Source organism: Mustela lutreola, chromosome 1, assembly GCF_030435805.1.
Source record: "Mustela lutreola isolate mMusLut2 chromosome 1, mMusLut2.pri, whole genome shotgun sequence".
Lineage (NCBI taxonomy): Eukaryota > Metazoa > Chordata > Mammalia > Carnivora > Mustelidae > Mustela > Mustela lutreola.
The window spans coordinates 59298571-59313964 of NC_081290.1; the positions used below are offsets into that span (position 1 = coordinate 59298571).

The 15394-nt window shown below is 43.9% G+C and overlaps 1 long non-coding RNA gene across 1 annotated transcript in view; it reads left to right on the forward strand.

Annotated features, from left to right (window-relative positions):
• The first annotated feature begins 550 nt into the window (after positions 1-550).
• Positions 551-15394, forward strand: part of LOC131826030 (uncharacterized) — a 66215-nt gene continuing 51371 nt past the window's right edge. The window contains exons 1-5 of the long non-coding RNA XR_009351399.1: positions 551-681; positions 1803-2026; positions 11976-12055; positions 12649-12836; positions 14712-14969. This is a non-coding gene — a long non-coding RNA (uncharacterized LOC131826030). The remainder of the gene's footprint in view (positions 682-1802; positions 2027-11975; positions 12056-12648; positions 12837-14711; positions 14970-15394) is intronic.

Genomic DNA, 15394 nt, shown 5'->3' on the forward strand with positions numbered 1-15394 from the left:
GACAGACTGGAGAGTAGGAATTTGGGTGTGGGCACCAGGTGGCCTGTTTGGAGCCATGGAAGAGTGTGGGAAAGGAGGAGGAAACCAAAGGGAACAGAGAGGGCTGGAGTGTGATAATAAGCCCTCAGTTGAGCCCGGGCTGCCGACAGCAGTGGGTGGCCTCGCTCTGGTTACAGCTTCTCTCTGCGGGGGGCAGGGTGGAAGCTTCACTTCAAGAGAGGCTCCTGCCCTTAGCTAGCATATTAATGCCAGTGGACCCTGGTACCAGAAAAGGGCCAAGTAAGAAAATTTTTTTCCATTCATGTCCAGACAGTGTCTCTTTTTTATTTTGTTACACCATGTAGTACTCTTTGGTGCCTTTGGATTGGAGGTATGTTTTCACCCCACTGAGGGAACTGTCTTTGGGGACTGGATTGGAAGGGATAGAAGAAAGGAATCCCGCTATCCTTCCGTGTGCTGCTCCCCAGTCTACCCTGACAAACACTGCAGCAAAGAACAAACATGGCTCTACCAAGAATTAGTTCTTCAGAGAAATCCCTCCTTGTCTGCACAGGGACCTGGGAGCTATCACTTTGCTGGAATTGGCTGGCTGTCCTTGGAGTGAATGTTGTTTTGGATTCCTTGATTTCTTTGGAAGGACATCTTCTTAAATGGTGGGATTTTTTTATGCCAGGATTCAAGGTAGGGAAGCCTGCCCCCCATTCTCTCCCCACAGAGCATTCCTCCCCCCCCCCCCCACTTATTCCAGAAATATATATTGGGCACCTACTTGGTCACCTTGGGCCCTAGAGACACAATGAATGCAAGGCAGGCAAGACCCCCACCCTCTTACATTCTAGTGGGGAGACACCAATGCACACATAAAGGCTGGAGTGAAATACGTAGATTGTGATCCATACCACGGAGGAGAAACACTGGAGATGAGCCAGGGAATGATAGGCAAGGCCTCATTTCGAGGGGTGGGCAGGGCAGACCCATGGGAGGAATTGAGCCCCAAAGAATCAGGAGGCAGGCACCATGTGAAAAGCTGAAGTCATCCAGAGCCCTGTCCATGGAATGACTAAAAACACTGGGTTGGAGGTGGGAGAGAGATTGGCTCCCTTCCCAAAGGCCAGTGTGGCTGGAGTGTGGTGGTGCTGAGTGGGTAGGGGGAGGAGTCTGGGAAGTGGGCAGGAGCCAGATCATGCTGGTCTCTGCAGGTCATGGTAAGGGGGTTGGAAGGACTTGCTTGGAAGAGCAGTGGGGAGCACTGTAGATCTTATTGCCAGTTGCTGGTGTCAGACCTGGGGGTTGAGGTATTGGTCAAGACACCCCTACGCTGGGCTGACTCAAGCCCAGACATCAGCAATGTCCACCAGGGAGGATACAGGGATGACTGACCCAAGTGTCATCCTATCCTCTCGCTCTGGCTGGATTTTGATTTATACTTCCATCTTTTATAGAGGGACTCCCCAAGGCCTTTTAGGCCTCATTATATCCAACAAAGCAGGTTCAAGACATAAACCTTTGTTTGAAGTAACTCCAATGGGAAATTTTCTTTACAATGCAATACTAGGAAAAGGTTGTCTGTTTTCTAAAGAACATTATAGGTTTTCTCCTTCTCTTTGACAGAAAGATTTATGGAACTGGCTCTTTTTCCCTCTGCCTTTGGGTTGCTAGGACACTCAGGGCAAAATCTTTGGTGCTCAAACAGATTGACAAAGTGTCATGACCTGAAACATTCTGATTCTATTTCCCACTCTTGGTCCTGACTTCTACTTGAAAAAAATATAATTTTCCTCATCCTCATTTTTTTTTTTCAGATCCTTTCTAGATCAAAACAGTCATAAACTAAACAACAACAACAACAACAACAACAACAACAACAAAAACAACTCACTTCCCAAAATGGCCCTGCTGTGGTCCAAGCCAGTGGCTCTCCCATTCCCTGGCTTTTCAGTGTCTCCTCTGAGGCCCAGCGAGGGGCCACCTCCAGCAAGAGCTCTTCCCCACTGTGACTCTTCTCCAGATCTCTGCAGCTCTTCTGGTGAGTACCACACAGGGCAGCTCAGCACTCCTAGTGACTGCGAGTCACTGGAGTGCTTGGATGTGATTTAGGTGTCATGAGACTCACTGTGTGCACTGTGTTGAGAGCAGACCCAAGCGAGTGCTCTGGTCTGAATTATATCTTCACTCAAGTACATATGTTGAAGCCCCAACCCCAGCATAATGGTATTTGGAGGTGGGGCCTTTGAGAAGTAATCAGGTTTAGGTAAGGTTGTGAGGGTGGGGCCCTCAAGAGTGAATCTGTGTCTTTATGAGAAGAGGAAGAAAGATAAGAGAGATTTCTCTGTCTCTCTTTCTGTTGTGTGAGCACATAGTGAGAAGGCAGCTGTCTGCAAGCCAGGAAGTGAGCTCCCACCAGGGATCAAATTGGCCAGCACCTTGAATTTGGACTTTCAGCCTCCAAAACCGTGAGAGAGAAATGTGTGTTGGTATTCTGTCACAGCAGTGAGAGCTGACTGAGACACTGGGGCAGGGGTAAGGAGAATAATCATGTTGGAACCAGCATAGCAAGGGAGGTGGGAGATGTTTGATATAGGATATATATAGAAAACAAATTTCTGTGGATTATAAATGAGCAGATTAAGGATGGCTTCAAAGATCTGGACCAATGACATGAATGGTGGAGATTCCATTGGTGGGATGGAGAAGACTTTAGGAACTCCAGTGTCAGTATGCAAGGCTGGGACACCTACGAGTCATGTGCAGCAGAGATGCCCCATGGCCTGGGAATCTGAGGTCTCACATCACCACTCCAAGCCTCCTTTTCCTCTTCTGTCAAATGGACATAGTTGTACCCTTAATGAGACAGAGAGTCAGAGGGGTGGGAAGGATGAATGGATGTGTAAGTCAGAGGGTTGAGCAGATATAAAAAGTGGTCATTTCGCCTGCTGGTCAGAGGCCTGTGAGGGAAGACTGTGCTGTCCAAAGAGCATCTCCGCTTCTTCCTCCATTTGAACCATCCATCCTGTGACATGCAGATTCTTAGCTCATTGTAGACCTGTAGAATTGGGATTTCTGAAGATGGGACTCGGGAATTTGTTTTCCCAATTCTCCCTAGCTGATTCTCATGCACCTAGAAGCTTGAGAAAGTCACTTCCACTATTGGTCAGGCAGTGTATCCTGATGATACTAGGAGTGGGTAGAGCCAGTGGGTGGAACATACTGTGGCCATGACCAAGTCAAGAAGTCCAAGTGAAATTGAAAAAGTAAGGAGTGCCTGGGTGGCTCAATTGGTTGGGTGGCTGCCTTCAGCTCAGGTAATGATCCCAGGGTCCTAGGATTGAGTCCCATATTGGGCTCCCTGGTCAGCAAGAAGCCTGTTTCTCCCTCTCCCTCTGCCTGCCACTCTGCCTACTTGTGCTCTCTATCTCTCTGTCAAGTAAATAAATGAAATCTTTAAAAAAAAAAAAAAGAAAGAAAAAAGAAAAAGTAAGCACGAGCCTGGAGACTACAGGGGCAGCTCTTGGAATGGAGCAAAAAAAACAAAGTCAGGAGCAAAGTGAGAGAGTCTAGATGAGCCCAGAGAGTGGGCGTGGAGGATGGGAAGCTAAGGGGTGCTTGTGTTGGTCTCCAATGACAAGATGCATGCAGTGGGCTGGGCTGGGCTGGGCTGGGCTAAGGATTGGAACCGAAGTCTTCTGAGGGCCAAGTTCCACATTTAGGGGATTCATCTAGGGTGATCGTGCTAATGGTACACGTTTGACCCACTTTCTTCCTGTCCAGCCACAGGCCTGGGAAGGAGGCTCAGTGAGTGGCTAGAGCCTCCCTCTGTAAGACCGGCCTTCTTTGTTCTCACCAATCCCCGGCCTCTTGCTTTGGAGTCCTCCTCACCATCATGTAGGTGGCAATTGATTCATAATGGACATGTTTTTATTAGAGTAATGGTACCACTTTCTGCAGAAAAGAGCAATGCAATTTTGTTAATGAAAGTCATGTGTTGAGACAGGGTTGGATGGGAACTTCTGGGTCTAGTTTGGCTCTGGCTCAAAACCTTCCGGGAAAACACAAACTTTCAGGGCCACACCCAGAAAGTCCCATTTACCTCTGTCAGGACCATCTGCTTTGGATTAGAGAAATAATAACAGTGTTCTCTCAGTGCCCTTTTATAAATATAAAATGTGTAATAAAGTGGTTATTAGAAGGTAATCAATGGTGCTTATGTTTTCTTTTGGGAGGACATTGATGGTGAACTTGCACAGAATCCCATGACCAACAGCAAGGGATCCATTCTGTATGACTGGCCGAACACCACTTTGCTCCTTGACCCTTGATAGGTCAGAGAGCAGAACCCTTCCCTATGCAAGGGAAGCATCTCTATGGATCCTGACATAGGAGAACAGAGAGAGGACTGATTCCAGGATTTTCCCAGAAAAAACCTATACCTGCTTAATAGCTTTAAGGTTGGGAAAAAATGAATTTAGATTGATAAAGGGCATAAATCCAGCATGCTTTAAGTTGCTACAGATTATCCCCTATTCCATCACCTCTCTGTCTTAGTATTTTTGAACATTTTTGGGAAACTTTTAGACTATTAAGAAAATTAAAGGCACTTTTAAATAGTCTTTCCCTTGAGAGAACCCACATGATTTCCCCTTTTTGTCCTAAACCATTTATTGCAGGATCCTCACAATTCAGAGCTTGATCAAATGAAATAACCTCTGAAAGCTAGCAGGGCCTGGCCTAATGTTACTTTATAAAGCTGTGTTAGATTTTTTAAAAAAAAAAATTCTATTTAAATTCCAGTTAGTTAACATACAGTGTAATATTAGTTTCAGGTGTACAATGTAGTGATTCATCATTTACATATACTACCTAGGGCTCATCGCAAGTGCACTCCTGAAGCTGTTAGATTTTGTTATAAAAATTAATAATACTTCTCTTTATCATCAGATTGTAAAATCCTTAGAAATAAGAACCATGTATTTTTATTTCTACTTCTGTCTTTTTCTGTACCCAGCATAGTATTGGGTGCTTATTTGGAATTAACAAATGTTTATTGACTAGTTGGTGATTGCAACATCAATATTTAGTTATTAATTGATTGACTAATTTTTTATTCAGCAAAACTTTTTTTTTTTTTACCTGTTCCATGCCAGGTGCAGGAGAAACTGATCTTATTATAAGAAAGTTAATTTCTTTTGAGAACCAACTCTGGGCTAGAACTGTTTTAAGCATGTTATGTGTATTAACCCTTTGATCCTTACACTCTTACTATGAGTGTCTCAGATCACAGATGAGGGAATGAAGGTGGTTTAACTATGGTACTTGTATTCCTAACCATTGGAACATAACTGCCTCATGAACAAATGATGCCTAGTCTCTATTCTTAACGGATCCCCACCCAAGGGAGGTCAGGGCTAGGCAGGGAACTGAAGAGTGGTAGACAGGTCAGGTAGTGACCAGATACTGAGGCCCCAGAATGATGAGGGAAAAGCTGGACCAGCTGGCTTTCCAGAAGTTCCACAGAATGAAGCCCACGCCTGCAAAGATCTCATCTTTATGTGCTAAGTATGGGCTCCATTCCTCTCTTCTGAAGTCAGTTGGTATAGGTGATGGAGTTACCTGGGTGCCAAGCTGGAACATTCTTTGAGCTGCCTCTCTTGAAGGTGTGGTTATGCTGCCATGCAGGGCCCTAGTCCTGGGAGAATATCATCCATCTCCATGTACAAGTTCTCAGTCTTGAAGACCTCCCTGCTTCACCAGATGGCCCAGTCCATTCATGTTGAACTGAAATAATTTTCCTCCAAAATTGATATGATGGTGTTCTGCCTGTTTCCATGGGTCAGCCCTTTTGGGGTGTCCTGACCCAAATCTTCTCCAAGATAGTATTTATACGTTCTTCAGTTGTTTCTTAAAGGAAATGAATTCTAGGCTTCATTGGTTCACTTATTCACTCAGTAAACACAGAGATAAATGTGAGGGAGGCAAAGGTGGCTTAACCCTGGCCCTGTGCTTAGAAAGTTCACAATATCAAGGGGGGAAACTTGTGGGAGCTATAATAGAAGGTTAGAGGAGCACAGAGGAGCAAATGCAGGTCTCAGAGATGTTACCCCTCCTCTACTCTTCTCTCTACATCTTCTCTTTGAATGTGGCTGCAAGAAACACACACATCAATTAACTCCAGAATCCCTCTCCCAAGCACAAACCTCTTGCCAGAACTTCAGCCCTCCTTGTCCATGTTTCTCCTGGACCCTTCCCTTCTATCGTCAATTCCAAAGTTACTTCCAACTCAACAGACACCATCTGGATTCATGGTCCTTCCTTTGCACATTCTTAGAAAGGGTAAGGCAGCTTGCCTCTCATCTCACAGCAAGCAAGTCACAGTGGCCCCAGTCAAAGCCAGTGTTGTCCAAGTCCACTCTAGTTCTGCCACACATTCTGGTCTTTGGGATTGGAAATTTGGGAAGGATTGGACAATCTTGTCCTTTTGTGGTATGTCTTTTCTCTGTGGTGCCCTCTTCCACCATGCTCGACCAGTGGGTTGGTGCTCCTCTCTGGAGGGCTCTCATCTCAGTAAAGAAACCAGCTATGTGGACCATTCCTTCCCTGAGCCCCACATACTTCAAGCCTCAGCTTTTCTATGGGACTCATGACACCAGAAATTTCATGCTCTGGGAACAGAGGTCCTCCCAGCCCTCACTATATGATCAATTCTATCTTATGGTTCTAGTACCTCCCCATTGGAGACAGGATCAGATTTATCCTTGAGGGTATTAGAAGGTCCTGGAGTGGTACTTGGCTTATGGTTGATGCTCAACATCTGCGGACTGGCTATATACTGTGTCCATACCAGGCCAGAATATTTTTCTTGAAATTACTTACATTTAAAGGTTAGCTTTAGACTGACTGCTAAGTTTGAAAGCAAGTCCAATTGTTCAGAATGCGATGAAATGCAACATGCATTTATTAAGCACCTACAGTATACCAGGTATGGTGCCAGATACTAGGCTTTCAACAAGGGAAAAAGACAGCCACAGGCTTCAGGCAGCTCAGCAGGGAGGGAAGGTAGGAAGTAGAAGCAGTGGTGTTGGTAGGACAGAAGTGATGCAGTGATGACAGCATGATTGTTATGGGACACAGACTGCTACATGGGGCAGAAGAGGGAGCAGCTAGACCTGTGGGTCTGAGAGGGTTTGGAACTGGGGTAGCAGAATTGGGCTCCCTAGGCCCCGCAATGCTCAACTTTCTTGCTAAGGACTGAGGATGCCTCCTCTCCTGGGTGGAAGTCAAACTTCTTCCAGCACCTTAAAGAGAAGTAAAATCTAGAATTGCAATATCTTAGAGCTGAAAGAGTTATCAGCAACATCTAGTCCAGTGGATTTCCAGCTTTCTTTTAGTAGCAGAAACTTCAATCTAAATCTTCCATTGTAAAATGGATCCAAACAAAGTCCCTTTGGTAGGTAGAAAACCATGATCTAGGCCAAACCTCTGACTTTTCAAGTAAGGAAACTGAGGACCAAAGTCCCAGAGTGCATGAACAGGAAAGCCAAGCATGGGTCCCAGGTCTCTGCTGCATGCGGTGGGTGCAGACGGTTCAGAGGAGAGACTGCCGACAGCCCTGCTGGCCTGAGATTAACCATCAGATGCGGGAAGCAATTACGTTCTGCATAGGCGAGATCCACTGGTCCCATTCTCCCTCCCTGCAGGCTATGTCAAAACATGCAGGCAGGATCCTGCTTCTTCTCACGTTTTAAAAACATACAGTGGACTTGTGTTTACAGTACTGAGAAGGGATGTGACGTGGAACAGCAGAGCACACCACCCCCGGGAAGAGCCACCCTGTCTTCACTGGTGTGCTCTCTGTCCAGACCACAAGCTCTTGAAACGCACCCCTCTGGGCTCCAAATCAGAGCGTCTTGCCAGGGGAGGTCTCTGAGCTTCAGGTCTTAAACAATATTCTATGTTGTGCAAACAAACAGCGCCAAAAATGATCTGACCCTTGGATCAGAGCCACATCTGTCTGGGCCACTCAGCCTGGGATTCTTGCAGTGGTGCAGAGGGAAAACAGATTAGGCGTCAGATTTCTATTTCCAGACCCTGTTTTTCTGCTTCTGTGGGACTATAGGTGGGCTTTTGAGTTCTCTTGGTCTCTGCTTTCCCATCCAAATAATGGCAGAAGCTAGGTGGCTCTGAACTCATTCTCTGGTGTGTGTGTGTGTGTGTGTGTGTGTGTGTGTGTGTGTGTGTGTGTGTGAGATTTCTTTTTAAAATGGAATCTCACAGGCAAATCCAAAATATAAAATAGATGAAAGCCAAGCCTTTGGGTTCATGCAGGAGCAGTAGTCTTGGTCACTTTATCTCCTCTGCTCTGGGAACCCTTGAAATATCTCTGTAGATCCTGAGGGTCCTCAGAATGTGGTTTGATACCACTTGGCTACATGATTTCTCAGGTCTTTTTGGGCTCATACCTTCTATGATCCCACAAATAGAAATGTAAATGCTAGGTCACAATCACGAGTGTAAAACTATGTGTGTTTATATGTACAAGAAGAGAGATTACAATTGGACATTTTATCTTACTTTGATCAAGGCATTGTATTTTTAAGAATGAAGACAGTTTATGGGGCGCCTGGGTGGCTCAGTCGGTTATGTGTCCAACTCTTGATCTCAGCTCAGGTCTTGATCTCAGGGTCATGAGTTCAAGCCCTGCACTGGGCTCCATGCTGGCCATGGAGCCTACTTAAAAAATAAAACAAAGCCAAAATTAAGGCAGTTTAAGGTTCACAGCAAAATTGAAGGGAAGGTAGAGAGATTTTCTGCTCCCATACGTGTAGAGCTTCTGTCCCCCATTATCAGCATCAATCAGAGTGGTACTTTTGTTATAACTGAGGAGCCTACGCTAACAAATCATTGTCTCCCAGAGACCCTAGTTTACATTACAGTCCACTCTTGGTGTTGTATGTTCTGTGAGCTTGGGCAAATGTGTAAAGACATGCATCCACCATTATAGAATTACACAGAGTATTTTCGCTGCCCTAAAATTCCTCTGTGCTCCACCTATTCATCTTGCCTAACTGCCTCCTCCCAAATATCACATCTTTACTTATTTTTTCCTGATTGCAAAAGTAGAACATACCCAAGAAGTCAGTATGAAATAGAAATCATATGAAATCCTGCTTGTCTGAATTGAAGTTATAATGAAAGGTGACTCTGACACTTACAGAACTTTTCAGATTAAAGAGGCAAAGCTCAAAAGGTGAATGTGCAAAGCCACTTGGGTTTGCTGTTTAGGAGATCACAGTCTCTCTCACGTTTGCATCGCTTAACCGTGAAAGTAAATCAGGTCCATGTAGTATGAACCATTTGATAGTCAAGCCACAGGGAAAAGAAAACGGATGAGGAGTGTTTTATAGAGAGGGAGATAAGATGCTTAAGATCTCATGGAGAGGATAAGACCAGGAGTAGAATTCTTTGAGTTGGCTTTAATCTGAGAAAACAAAACTTTCATCCACCACAGCTGTGATTTTTCCCCTTTATTTTCAACTCTCTTTTGCTTTTGCTGTAGTCCTGGGAAGGAGCTTTGTGTCTTCGTCCTGGACCCCGATTTCCATCCCCCACCCCACTTCCATCCCAACACCAACTCCCTCCCCATTCCCTAGTTCTCAACTCACATTTCAGACCCCCAGCGTCTTTGATAACCTAATTTGCCATAGAGTGAAAGATGGATATGACCGAAGGCACTCAGCATCATTACCACCCTCTTTCTGATTTGCCATTCTCATACTGCAGAGGATGTAAAGCCAAGAGAACTACATTTCCCAGACTCCCTTGTAGCTAGAGTTATAGATCCCCATTTGGGTTCAGTTGGTAGATATACCTGCTTGAGATTTAGAAGGTGAAAGTGGAACAATGGCTCCCTATAGTTGATGGTAAACCAAATACAGAGCAACAATTAAGCTTTCTACAGCCTTCTTAAGGTTTTTAAATGAATCCTTTGAGGTTACTGTGTTGAGCAACCATCCTCTGCCATATGCATCATCTCTGAATTTCCTGTTTTACTTCATTTCCAAGCTGTACAGTTTGTGAATTCTGAAGATTAAATGAGCTGATGGGAAGTGGGAAGTGCTCGCCACACACCTGGAACACCACAGGGACCTACCCATTTCATTCTTGTCTCTTTTCTTATTCTTTCTGAGGCCTTGACTCACAGTGTTACCATCTCGTCGGATACTGAGTTTCCCAGTTGGGGAAATACCATCCTAGAATTTTATTCCCAGAAAGAATCTTAGAGATCTTTGAGTTTATAGTCCCCCATTGTGAGGGGACTGAGTCTCAAAGGGGGAAAAATGATTTTTCTAATATTACATAGCTAGTGGCGTGTAGAGGAACTTTTGTCTAATTTTAGGGTCAGGAGAAAAAGTCACTAAATCTCTGTGGGCTTTAATTTCTCTGTCTGTGAAATTGTTATAACAAAGCCTCATCTTCTTATCTTACATGGGACAAGTGGCAGACAAGTATTACTTGTGGAAATGTTTTGGAAAGCTCCTTATCTATCTATCCATCCATCATCTATTATCTATCTATCTATCTACCTACCTATCATCTATATATCTCTATACACACATTTATATTTGGAAAGGTGGGCATTGAAGGGAAGACATTATTAATGATCAGTGTTTGTTAATTTATTGACTGAAAGCTTGTTGAGTACCCACAAGGTGCGAGTGCCAGTTCTCAGTGCTAGACATAACAGCGGAGAACTACCAGGCACTCTGTGTGAGCTGGAGCTGCAAAGAAAGTAGAAACACACAGAGAACAAAGAAACTGATGAATAAATAAGACAAGTTAGAAGGTGTTAAGTGCTATGAAGAAGTAAAGTAAGTGTTATGATCAAGGGCAATGGCGGCTGTTTTAGATGGGGGAGATTGAGGAGTAGGGGGGTCATGACAGCCTCTTTGAGGTGGGTGCCTTACACTGGCCCTAGATGACAATATGGGAATGAGGAGGCAGGAGGGTTGTTCCAGAAGCTTTAGGTGAGTCATGGGAGGTGTGGGATGAAGTCCTATGGTGTGGTTTCCTATCACTGGAGGGCCATACAGCCTAGAATAAGCAGTGTGGAGGAAACAGGAGAGGTGGCAGTTTTGGAGACCTGAGTTTAATCCTGGGTCCTCCCCAAAGCGTCTGGGCCACATTGGATGTGCCATAGCATAGCCCTGGCCTCAGATTCCTTATCTGTCAACTAGGAACAGAAGTCCTGCCCTTACCAGAGGAGTGCTGGGACAGGGGTGTGGCCAAGGGTGGACTTGCCCTCAAATGCTCCTGTTTCGAAGCACAGTGATAAACCCCAGTCTGGCTCAGGCCCTTCCTGGAATTGGGGGCTGCTGGGATGAGGGGCCCACAGACTATCCACCCTCATGCACAATGCAAGACCTGTGCTGGCCCCATGGACAACAGGCGCGGGAAAGAGGGTCTGCTTTTTCTTCTGGTGGACTCAAGCCTTCAAGTCTTTGGACTGAATGCCAACAATAATTCATCAGGAACGCTTTACAACTCAGCATTACAAAACCTGTTAGGAGACAGATCGCCCACAGGACAGGATGGAGAAGGAAGCGTGTTCAGGGCTGGTGACCTCAAGATGATTAATGATTTTTCACAGGGTGAACTCTGTCCTCCACCTCCCACGTGCTGTGTGCTCCCTCCCTCCTTCGCCAGCGTGTTTGCAGGGGGAGGGCGAGGGGGACCCTTGAAGGAGAAGTTTACCATCACAGAGAGCAGCGCCAGAGGAGAGCCCTGTGCTGGAAAGGCCGGAAAGCTTTCTTGTTACAATTTTAGTTTTATTTTTCTCAAAATCTACATACAGGTTCTATATCTTGAAATATGTACAATTGATCCCTTAACTGTGAGTGAGCTTGTTCCTGTTACACATTTTGCACAGCATTGTGCGGTGTCAGCTCTGCTTCCTGTGATTATCACCACTTCTGTCCCTACAGATCCAAATCCTGACTCTACTGAATACGAAATGCAGCAGAAAAGGAAATCATGATTTCAGCTTTTGACCTTCAAGATCATGGTAACTTGATTTTGACTTTGTTAGATTATAAAATGTACAACTGTGATACATGCTGTTTTAATAAACCAAAAAGGATAGAACTATTGAAAGAGATATCTGATCCCTTCCTATGCCCTTCTTGGACCCTACAGCCCTGAGATCATCAGTGTCCAGTCAATGCCTCTGGAACAATAATCTCAGGTGCCTTCTGCACAACAAGACTGTCCAGATGCAAACTGAGAATAATGACAGAACTTTCCAGTTTTTTTTTTTAAAGATTTTATTTATTTATTGACAGACAGAGATCACAAGTAGGCAGAGAGGCAGGCAGAGAGAGAGAGGAGGAAGCAGGCTCTCCGCTGAGCAGAGAGCCCGATGTGGGGCTCGATCCCAGGACCCTGGGATCATGACCTGAGCTGAAGGCAGAGACTTTAACCCACTGAGCCACCCAGGCGCCCCCAGAACTTTCCAGTTTTATGGGAAAAGGAAACTGATCATGATGGGGATGATAGCCTGTATTTACTGACTACTTAGGATGAAGGTACATTCCATGTGCTATTCAATTCTTACAACAACCATGGGAAGTACTTATTAATATTCTCTCCATTTCACAGATCAGGAAACTGGGCTGTGGAGTAAAGTTGGAAGTAGTAGAACCAGAACTGGAGTCCAGGAGGACTCATTCCAGGCTGAATGAACTTTGATCAATGTTATGTCTTTCTTCTACAATCTTTCCTAACCCTGCTGGCTTCCTTGAATGTCTGCCTGTAAGTCTTTGTGCAGCAACATAAATGAGAAGGTGGTAAGTGATTGCAGTCTCATAGGATTCCAGTCCTGCCCTCACTGTGAGTCCCTTCCTCTACGGATCCTTGTTCTGGGTGAGACTCAGCGTCATGGACACATATGTGTTCTTGCTCCCATTCCAAAAATCTAGTTAACTGTGTAACCACATTTTAGTATCTTGACTGACTTTTAGTTTTTCAACAACACTTGAGCATTTTTGAGAAATCACTGAACTTGACCCTGAGGTCTTGTATGAAGTCAACATGCTTCTCATGATTGTATTATAAAAGCAGTTAAAAAGGCCAGTATATAGTAAAGTATTTAAAAGCCCAAGCTTTAGACTCAGAGACTTGTAACAATTCTGTGTCTTCATATAGCAATCATATGACCTTGGGCCTCAGTTTCTTTACCTGCAAATTGGAGATAATAGCACCACTTACTTTATAGGGTTGGAATAAAGATTATTTGAAATAATGTCTAAGTATAACATTTAACACAGTGTCTGGCAGATAGTATGGACTTAGTGCACACTACCTGTTATAATGAGTGCAGTAATTTATTATATCTGCTCAAATTTTTCCCTTATCTTCACTAATTCATTAGGAAGAATCATTATCTGAAAATTTTTGATAGTTTCACCCTAGACAGGGTTGATATTACATGACTTTTGTAAAGTTTTACAGAACACGATGAGTCATGTGTTATAGAAAAAGAAAAGGACAGAGAACACTGGACAACTTGTAAAGTGCATTATCTGCATCATTGTAAATTGAGGAGTCAGATGGGTCATGCCCTCACATTGGCCATTTCCTGTCTAATAGACCAGTTGAGGTGGGAACCTTAGTCTCCATATTGGATAAGATGTCCCTGTTCTTACAAAAAACTACTAGGTTGGGCCACCTTTAGAGAATGTAAGAATTGAACTTAAGTCTGAGACATGGCCACCATAGCTCTCTGGGATAAAGGCCTAGGATGGATGAAAGTCTTAACCAGGTTTTAGAGATTTCAGGGGACAAACATCCATCCAGGCTACTCTGGTGATGGAGATTTATTTTAAGGAACTTACAGAGGACAGACCTTCATGGGAATCTGAGTTAGCCAAATAATCATTATTTCGATTCCACAACCCCATCAGTTAACATATTTTTATATACATTGAATATGTCAAATGTGAATATTATATATATATATATTCATATCAAATCAATATCAAACATTAGGTAGCTTAAACAACAGAACTTAATTTTCTCATAGTTCTGGAGGTCAAAAATCCAAGATCAGAGTTGGTTTCTCCTGCAGCTTCTCACTGTGCCTTGTAAGGACCTCCCTCTTGGATCCTTCAAACAGATATCTGTGTCTCCAGGATTCATGTGTCACATAGCAGCCAAGTGATCTTTCTTTTTTCTTTTTCTTTTTTAAAAAATTAACATATAATGTATATTTGCCCCAGGGGTACAGGTCTGTGAATCATCAGGCTTATACATTTAACAGCACTCACCATAGCACATACCCTCCCCAATGTCTGTAACCCAGCCGCTCTATCCCTACCCCACCACCCCCTAGCAACCCTCAGTTTATTTTGTGAGATTAAGAGTCTCTTATGGTTTGTCTCCCTCCTTTGTGGTCCCGTTTTGTTTAATTTTTTCCTTCCCTACCCCCCACGAACCCCTGCCCTGCCTCTCAAATTTCTCATATCAGAGAGATCATATGATAATTGTTTTTCTTTAATTGACTTATTTTGCATAATACCCTCTAGTTCCATCCACATCATTGCAAATGGCAAGATTTCATTTCTTTTGATGGCTGAATAGTATTCCAGTGTGTGTGTGTGTATGTATGTATATATATATATATATATATATATATATATATATATCCCATCTTCTTTATCCAGTCATTTGTTGATGGACATCTAGGTTCTTTCCATGGTTTGGCTGTTGTGGACATTGCTGCTATAAACATTCGGGTGCATTTGCCCCTTCGGATCTCAAGTGACCTTTTTAGAACAGAAGTCCACCTCACTGGTCCCTGCTCTGTTGGTGTTCAGTCGTCTGTGGGAGCGTGGTAACCCGATGACAGTGATGTGGGCTGCTGCTCAGATATGCTGGGCTAACAGCTAAACTTCTGTGACTACTAAAAAGCCCATCAGAAGGTGAGTGACAATAACTAACACTGTAACATTATAGGATCACCATAAATGTATTCTAACACTAAAAAAAAAAAAAAGCTTTTATTCTTTATAAAATTTATTCTTTATAAAATTATTCTTTATAAAATTTTATTTTATTCTTTATTCTTTATTTTTCATAACACAACCAGTGTGTTGTAACCTTGTGGTTGAGAACAACCTGCCTCAGCACAGAATCCTTGGGCTGGCAGACAATGCTACTGCTAGTACTTTGACTTTAGTGATCTCCCTACAGTGAAGTCCACCTGCAGGCATTTGCACCTTTGTATGGTTTCTCTCCTGTTCCCACTTAGCCCCAGGCTGGGTCCGTGACTGCTTTGACCCATAGAATATATATGGCAGAGTGATGCCATGCTGGTTCCAAGTGTGACCATTGATTGGCCTGGCAG